The sequence below is a fragment of the Panicum hallii genome, chromosome 6 (assembly GCF_002211085.1).
Source record: "Panicum hallii strain FIL2 chromosome 6, PHallii_v3.1, whole genome shotgun sequence".
In the NCBI taxonomy this organism is placed as follows: Eukaryota; Viridiplantae; Streptophyta; class Magnoliopsida; order Poales; family Poaceae; genus Panicum; species Panicum hallii.
In genome coordinates this window covers 31,254,449-31,263,393 of record NC_038047.1, presented here as the reverse complement: position 1 = coordinate 31,263,393, position 8,945 = coordinate 31,254,449, and positions in this window count along the sequence as shown.

The following is an 8,945-nucleotide window of genomic DNA, read 5'->3' as shown; positions in this document are numbered from 1 at the left end:
GCTCCTAAAGCACCGCCGTGACCCACTGAAGCTCACAAGCCCGCCCAATTTCATTATCCCATGCTAGATTGCCCGGACCACAGCGCCGGTGAGCTCGAGCTTCCGCCGCCGCTCGGCCTCGCCGTCGTCCCGTCGATCCACAGCCTCTTAGCCCCAGCCAAGCACACCACCAGCACCACGTCATCGCGTAGAAGCTGTCTAGCCACTTCCCCACCGCTCTTCTACAGTCCGGCCACCGGAACACCGTCGACGTCCCTCAAAGCTCCGCCGCCCGCCCCTATTCGCCGTCGAAACGCCGCCTCGATCCCTCTCTTCCCCAACACCGGCCACCCCCGTGACCGCCGTGAGCCCCTGAACCTTTTCCCCCACTTGCCCCTCGCCGCCGGAGAGCCCCCTTGCTGGAATTCAATCGGCACCGATCGGCTTTCCTGTGTAGCCCGGCCAAGGACCCAATTGCAAGGATATGAATCTTTCCAAGGGCATTTCTGTAGGAAATCAGTACCCCTCTCTAATTCAAATCAGCCAACTTGTAAAATCCATAAGAAATTGTAGAAAACTCCAAAAATTGCCAAACTAATTTTGTTGTACTCCAGAAGCTTAACTCTACAACTTTTACTAATAAAGTTCAGTTTGAAACTAAATATTTTTAGAGTTATTTTAAAGTTTAACAAAAGGGTATCTTGTGTGTAACTTCTGCATTTTAGCTTGTTTTCATGTGATTTTTGGTATGCAGCATGTTTAAGGTATATGTAAGATTGTGTAAAAATTTCACTTTAATTTATGCACTCTAGATTGAACTAATTTGAATTTATACAAATCAAGCTTGAATTGGTTAAAATTTATTTAAGCATGTTACCATGGTTTTCATGCTTAGATATTTTTAGCATATGATGTTCTGCAATAGAATAGTACATAGTAAATATTTTAGGAACTTACAACACTGTTTTTCCTAAAGTTTGTATTTAAACTTGAAATTTGAACTAAATTCAATTACCTTAGTTTCTATTTTCAGAAAACTATGAAAAATTCATAGTAAGCTCATCCACTAGGAATAAGCTTATCCACAAAAATTCAAGGCTAGAGCCTTTGTGGATTTCAAAAGAACAATCAAACTTGTTAACTTAATTCTATTAAAACAAGTAATTTGATATTGAATTAAAGTATACTTAGTGAATTTAAATTCAAAAATCTCCTGTTTTATGAAGTTGTATTTATCAATTGGTTGGATTGCAACTTTATCATGGAATAAAATACTTAACTCAAGAACCACCTAATTTAAATTATTGCATGTCATGTAGAGTCAGTGACACTCGACGACGGAGACTACGAGCTAGTCCCGGAAACCGAGTAAATGATTTTTGAAGATCCTGCGAACATCTTCGAGACTTTAACTGAAGCCCCGAACTAAAGTTCAGAAGACCTTGACATCCCTGCCCCCAACCCCGCTCAAGAAGGCAAGCCCCGGTGCATAACCCAGTATTTTAAATTACTACATTTATACAATGTTATACTTATATATTATATCTTGCATTAAGTCTAGGAGTTAAAATGGAACCCTAGATGCATGGATACTAGGAACCTATGTATTGTGCCTGAGTCCTTATTGGATAGATGCTTTGCTAATAGGATCGGCAGAAGTCGGGTGATTTTCTGTCACTCGCGCGATATAGGAGTTGAATGTCTACTATTCTGCAATCACTATAAGGATGATGGACGGGGTCATGTGCAGTATCATGACTTGGAAGATTACCCCGTCTGTATTGATAAAAGTTGATAAGGTCACAGTATGTGGTAGTGGTGGTTAAGCGTTTGAAAGTACTAGCCACATGCCGTGAAATATAGAAAGCGGTAAGCCTAGTAACCAATCGGCCCGAGGAGTGAACATACCTTCCACCACTCGTAATTTGATTTTTCACACGCGCCGACATGCGGGAGTACGTTCCGCACAGCGGACAGGAGTACGGTCATGTAGTCGCGCCACAGACGTACGTCCTGGACATTGGATATGCGTATGGTCCTACAGTCGCTTGTGGTGGCCCTGTTCTATGAGTCGGAATGAAAGGCAAACAGTTGCTTCAGAACGATCGTTGAATGTTCCAAGCGTGTGAGTTAGGTTTACCCTTGCAAGATTTTGAAATTCGATTCAGAATTGTCCGTTTCTCGCGGGGATTGAGACTGCTTATTCCTTCTGCCACATAGAGTAAGAACAGTAACCATTATTGGAATAATCTTGATGGATGCTAATCTCTACCTAGTTTGTCTAGTATAGGTGCTTACCTAGAATGGTTAATGAAACTAGAATTTGAAAGCTAAAATATGGAAGTTAGATCATACTCTTTGTTGCTTTTCAGCAAAAGAAAACCGGAGCCTCTCAAATCCTTCATGGTCTAGTTATGGGCTAAGTATATCCGATTCCGGTTAAGTCTTGCTGAGTATTAGCATACTCAGTCTTGCTAGTCTATTTTTCAGGTATGACCTTTGAGAACCCCACGGATGGTCCAGCATGGCCAATCTCTGTTCCGTTTGGCTGGTCCGTGGAGTGGGATCCGTCCCCGGCTGGCAGTGATCCTCCGGAATGACACCATGTTTTGGGCTGAACTGGGTGTCAACCTTCGCGAAGTGTGTAGTCGCATGTTAATTTCTTCCGTTGTGACTCTACACAAGTTTGCATAGCTTGTGGTATTTAAACAATATTTGTATAAATATACTTATGTTTGAAACGGTTTATAATAATGTTTAATATTCTGTGAATTGAAAGTTGGTGAACTGTTGTGCGATTGTAAACTCGTCTTTGTGCGAGGTAAACCTGCTTCGATCCTGTTGAACCGTGGTTGCATCGGGCGGAGACCCGACAGACCAATGGGTTGTTCCGTTTGAAGTGCGTTGAGTTCGTATCGGCCGTATAGCGATGACTAGCGCACTTGAGCTGGAATAATTCAGTCGGTTCTGCCACAATGGTCTTGTGCCGTCTCGCTAGCATAGGGTCTGCTGTCAGTGACATGCGTAGTGAGAGACGTGCTGTGACTGTAGGGTCAGTTTCCGCTGACAGGCAAAGCGGCTATGTTGACCTACCGTGCTGTAGCCTCCACGCACTGTAGCAGCGCACGCCGCGGCCCTCCTACAGCAGGTCATAATAACCCTTCGCTCACGCGCGCGGCGCTGTGATGTGACTACACGCCGCTCGCCCGCGCACGCGGTGCGGTGATGCGACGCGCCACCTCGGTAACTAGCGGGCTTACCGTGGTATCAGCATACCTGCCCACTGTGTTAGTGGGCAGCCCATGCCCTATCTCGAGCACGTGCACCCCAACCACCCGCATTTAATATGGTAGTTAGGCTGGCTTCCCACAGAAGGCTGGCTGCCACCGGACACTAGGCGGTGCTGGCTTAGCGGCCGCTTCCCCAGGGGCACGTGGCGGCACCGGACCTCCTCCCCGGTGGGAAGGGAGGTCCGGGTCGCCCTGGCAGGTACAGTCGCTCAAGTCCCCTGGGGGTCCGGCTTCCACATGTAGGGGCCCAAGACCACCCCGCGGTGGTCCAGGCCCGCAGTAGTCGTTCCCGAGAACTTTGTCCTCGTGGGCACGTGGAGACGCGAGACCTGCTAGAGCGCGGGGGGAGGTCAGGAGACCGTGACCCCAGCTGTCAGGGCCGGGCTGTACGCCCTGTCACCCAAAGGCTTAGTGCGTGGTTACGGATAACCTCGCGCCCTCGGGCTGGATACACTAGTAGGAGGTACCTCTGTCTGTATGTACCGACAAATACCCCTTGCCCGGTCGTGGGGAGGCTCTCTTGGGACTTTAAAAAGCTTCCTTGACATATTAGAGCCAACTCCCTACTCTCTCTCACTCACTTTGCTTGGTTGTTGCATTCTTGAGAGTGTGAGAGCATCCTAGTGTACCGCATCAAGAGTTTGAGCTTTGTGACACTAGGGAGTCTTCAAGCAAGCGTCATCGGCTTGTTACATTTGGAGGTTGCCGCCTCCTAGACGGCTTGAAGAAGGTGAAACCGTTGAGCTCTTCAAGAAGATTGTGGAGGAGGCCTGGTTTGGTTTGTGAGAGGTTGTGCTCACCTCGCCGGAGTGGTGAAGAGCAACTCTAGTGGAATCGAGGTTTGGAGAAGCTCATTGGCTCAAGCCGGCTCAAGATCAAGAGTGGTTCTTGATACAGGAGCAGTTGAAAGCTTTGATTCTACCTCAACGTGGATTAGGGGTGACTGGCAAGTCATCGACAGCACGGGAAAAATTCTTATCTCGTGCCCGGTTATCTCTTTGCTCAATTTATTCTTGCAATTTACTTTGAGCACTTTACTTCATTAGAAATGAATTGCTACTTGTCACCCTAGGTTTCAAAACCCCACTAGTGATAGGAGATAGTTGAAATAGGAGCTCTCAATTGTGTTACTAATTAAATTTGCTTAGTGTTTGTGTTTTTAGTCAACACCGCCTATTCACCCCCTCTAGTCGGTATCGTTAATTCTATAAGTGGTATCAGAGCTGAGGATTCCATTTTAGCAAGGATTCAATCATCCTGGAGTAAGGACAATGACTAGTGATAATAGTATTTATGTTGGGAAGCTATCATTTTTTGATAGGAATAATTATGATTATTGGAAGACTAGAATGATAGATCATCTCAAGGTCATGAGTAGAAAGATATGGATAATTATGAATGATGGATTTGTTATTCTGGATGATAAAAATTTGACACCTCATGATGAAGAAAATGAACTACTCAATGATCAAGCAATGAAGATAGGACCGGATGGAGATAGGACCGGATAGTACCTGCCTACTTTTGGATCCTGCTAGAGCTATTTTTTTTTTCTCTCGGTTGCTCTAATAAAATACAAATCGCCTTCTCCTGCCATTATCCAAATCCGCGGTGCGCGATGCGCGATGCGCGGGAATTGGGGGAAAATAAAAGGAAAAGAAGAATCTGAAATCTTCAATCTCTCAATGCTCCCAATCCCTTTCAGCTCGGCGCCATGGCCTGCCGCCGCCGCCGCCGGGGGCCCTTGCCGCCGACGTTCCCGCTGGACGGCGAAGACATCCTCCGCGAGATTTTCGTGCGCCTCCCCACCGAGCCCTCCTCCCTCCCGCGCGCCTCGCTCGTCTGCAAGCAGTGGCTCCGCGTCGTCTCCGACCCGGCCTTCCTCCGCCGCTACCGCGCCCACCACGGGGAGCCCCTCCTCCTCGGCCTCTTCCGCTCCATCCACGACTCCCCGACCGCATCCCGCGGGAGCGCTTCCTCCTGCCGGTCGACGAGTGGATCCCCGGCCAGTGGGTCCTGCTCGGCTGCCGCCACGGCCGCGTCCTCGTGTTCAACCAGTCGCGGAACGAGGCCATCGTGTGGGACCCGACAACTGGAGAACGACTCTACACCGCCGCCCCGCCGGAGTTCGACAAAAAGGGCAAGTACGTCCTCAACGGCGCCGTGCTCTGCGCCGCCACCGACGAAGCCCACGTGCATGGCGACTGCCACTCCAGCCCATTTCAGCTCGTCTTGATCGGCATCCACTTCGCTGCCTTCTACTCGTCGCAGACCGGTTTATGGGGCGATATCATCTCAATAGAACGCCGTCCTATATATTCCATTTCCATGGAGTTGCCCAGTACCCTTATTGGAAATTCCCTTTACTGGCTGTTTAATGGAGAAGTGGAGGGCATACTAGAGTTTGATTTGGCTATGCAGAGCCTAGCTGCAATCGACATGCCATCTGAGTTCGAGTATTATAGTGGTCACCGCAGCTTCCAGATTTTGCCAGCAGACGATGGTGGAATTGGCCTTGTCATTTTGTCACACCAGATCCTTGGTCTGGATCGTATGGGGGGATGGGAAAATCTAATAAAGGCCTATGCTGAAGATTTCCAATTTATTTTTATAAGGACGGTAGAGGGTGTCTTCATGATCCACCTTGAGTCAATGCAGTTCAAGAATCTTGGCAAAGACAATTTTGATGGCTTCATTCATCCCTACAGCGCTTTCTGTACTGCAGGTATGGCCTGTCATTTTGCACCTGCTACTTATCTTGTAGTATTAGGTAGAGGTTCACAGACAGTTATAAGGTATTGACAGGTTTGAATGTGTCAGGAATCAGGATATTGTTATACTTATATTTTTTTGTGGTTATTTGGGCGAGCACCAGAGTTCTTTTTAATGTTTACTACTCTATATGCTTTTGGTTTCTTCTGTGACTGTCAAAAGCAGTGGGGTTAAATGGGCGTGTAATGATTTTATAAGCCAATTGACAATGGAACAACAAACAAGCGATTGCAGAGAAACCTAATCATTTTCTCCTGTTTCATATTTTTTTTCGCCAATCTGACATCACTTCTCCCTGCTAGTGGGTGATTTGGCGATAGGCAAGAGAAGGGTTGATGGCATCTTGGCAATGAATGATAGTGTCTTGGAAGACACTTCAATGGGAGCAGGAGTGGTAGGAGACAACGCTGCAGCTGCCTCGTTTGGAACTGTACCAGAGGAAGGTAGGTATCTATGATTTATGGGTTTGCAACCTGTTAGACCTTGGAGAATGTAAGCTTGGGAAAGCTGGTTTGTTGCTGCTTTTGTGAGCTCCTATTATCAATATGTCCAATATCCTAAACTGACAAACTATTTGACATGCTGCCCTGTTCTTAGTATTTTGTTATTAGCTCACTCATGTTACAGTTTTACAAAACAAATTGCTTCTTTACTCTTTAGTGCATACCTTCTTTTTCTTTCCATTTTCTTTTGGCACAAACATAAGGGGGGTCGTTACTAAACAGTAGTATACTAATTAATAAGAAAAAGGAGCGCAGAGACAGGAAGAAAAAAAATTAAGAACAAACCTAAGAAACCAGCCAGACAACGAAACTAAGTGTAGAAAGTATAGCTTTGAAGCATTCCTAGTCCACAAACAAAAGCCTGTTCTGTATACATTTGTTGGGAGGGATTTTGCTTAAAATCATAAAATATTTTTTTGCAAGGAAAATTATAAAATATCTTGACAGTTGATGGAGAGATATAGAGAGGAGAAGAAGGACTTACACATGGTCTTTATTGATCTAGAGAAGGCGTATGACAAAGTACCGAGAGACGTCATGTGGTGGGCCTTGGAAAAACACAACGTCCCAACTAAGTATATTACCCTCATCAAGGATATGTACAAGGATGCAATGACTTGTGTTCGAACATGTGATGGCGATACCAGTGACTTTCCAATTAAAATAGGACTACATCAGAGATCAGCATTGAGCCCTTATCTATTTGCCTTGGTGATGGATGAGGTCACAAGGAACATACAGGGTGATATCGCTTGGTGTATGCTCTTTGCTGATGATGTGGTGCTAGTTGACGAGAGTAGAGCAGGGGTTAATATGAAGTTAGAGCTGTGGAGACACACGTTAGAGTCGAGGGGGTTCAGACTGAGTAGGATCAAGACTGAGTATATGATGTGCGACTTTAGCCCGACTAGGCATGAGGATGGGGACGTTAGCCTCGAAGGTCAAGTGGTGGCCAAGAAGGATATTTTCCGGTATCTAGGATCAATGCTTCAGAAAGATGGAGACATTGATGAAGATGTTAGACATAGAATTTCAGCTGGTTGGTTGAAGTGGCGGCAGGCTTCGGGCGTCCTCTGTGACAAGAAGGTGCCACAGAGGCTAAAAGGTAAGTTCTATAGGACGGCGATTCGCCCGGCGATATTATACGGTGCCGAATGTTGGCCTACAAAAAGGCGACATGTCCAGCAACTGAGTGTAGCAGAGATGCGTATGCTGCGTTGGTTCTGCGGGCATACAAGAAGGGATAGAGTCCGGAACGAAGAGATTCGAGATAGGGTCGGGGTGGCACCTATCGAGGAGAAGTTGATTCAACATCGGTTGAGATGGTTTGGACATGTACAACGGAGGCCTCCCGAGGCGCCGGTACGTAGTGGAGTTTTAAAGCGGGGCGATAATGTTAAGAGAGGTAGAGGTAGACCTAGACTAACTTGGGACGAGACGGTTAAGAGAGACCTTAAGGAGTGGAATATCGCTAAGGAATTAGCTATGGATAGGAGCGCTTGGAGATTAGCAATTAACGTACCTGAACCGTGATCTTTGTTACTTTTTGTTTAACCCCTAACTCTTCCTTTGGCTTGTGCCCTTTTTGTGTTTCTTATTCTTATTTTCTGTGGGTTTCATCTCTAGCCTACCCCAACTTGCTTGGGACAAAAGGTTAAGTTGTTGTTGTTGAAGCCATATATGTTCATAAAACTCTCGTGCTAGACTTCTAATCCTTGAACAAGAATTTTTGAGATTGTGGATTTTAGAGTCTGTTTGTGGGATTTTGTTGAGATGTTAATCCTTCATTCTTTTCACCCTGCAGGAATGGTAGATGATGAAAACATGGAGTGTGTGGAATCATGGTCAAAGAATTGGTGTGGGCTTTAAATCTAGTTACTCTAAACGAACCAAGAAAGGTGGGGGAGCAGCCCAGCTGAATGAGAGACATCAGAATGCCACTGCTTGCCTCGGAGTGGGACCAAAAATTAGAAAATTTATGAGGATTTCCTTGAACAAAGAGCAGAAGAAAAACGTGGCAAGGAACCACAGCAAAATAAAGGCAAAAGCAAAGTTACGAAACATGGCACAGTTATATGACAATAAGGCGACAACAAAACTAGGAAAAGCTTGGGCCAAATGGTTTCATAGGAATGGTATCCCTGGAACAAAAGCAGATTGCCCATATTTCCGCCGCACCATGGAGCTAACACAGCAGCTCGGTGCCAGCGCACTTGTTCCTACGGATGCCGAAATAGATGACGCCTCACTTGATGCCAGTGAAGAAGAGGACTGAATGAACAGATGTGATGCTGAGGCAACCCCAAAGTCTATCAAAGCCCGCCTACTCTTAATTGGCTCCATACTGGTATACTGGTTGTGGTATGGTCAATGGAGGAAGGCAATGCAACAAGAATTGCAA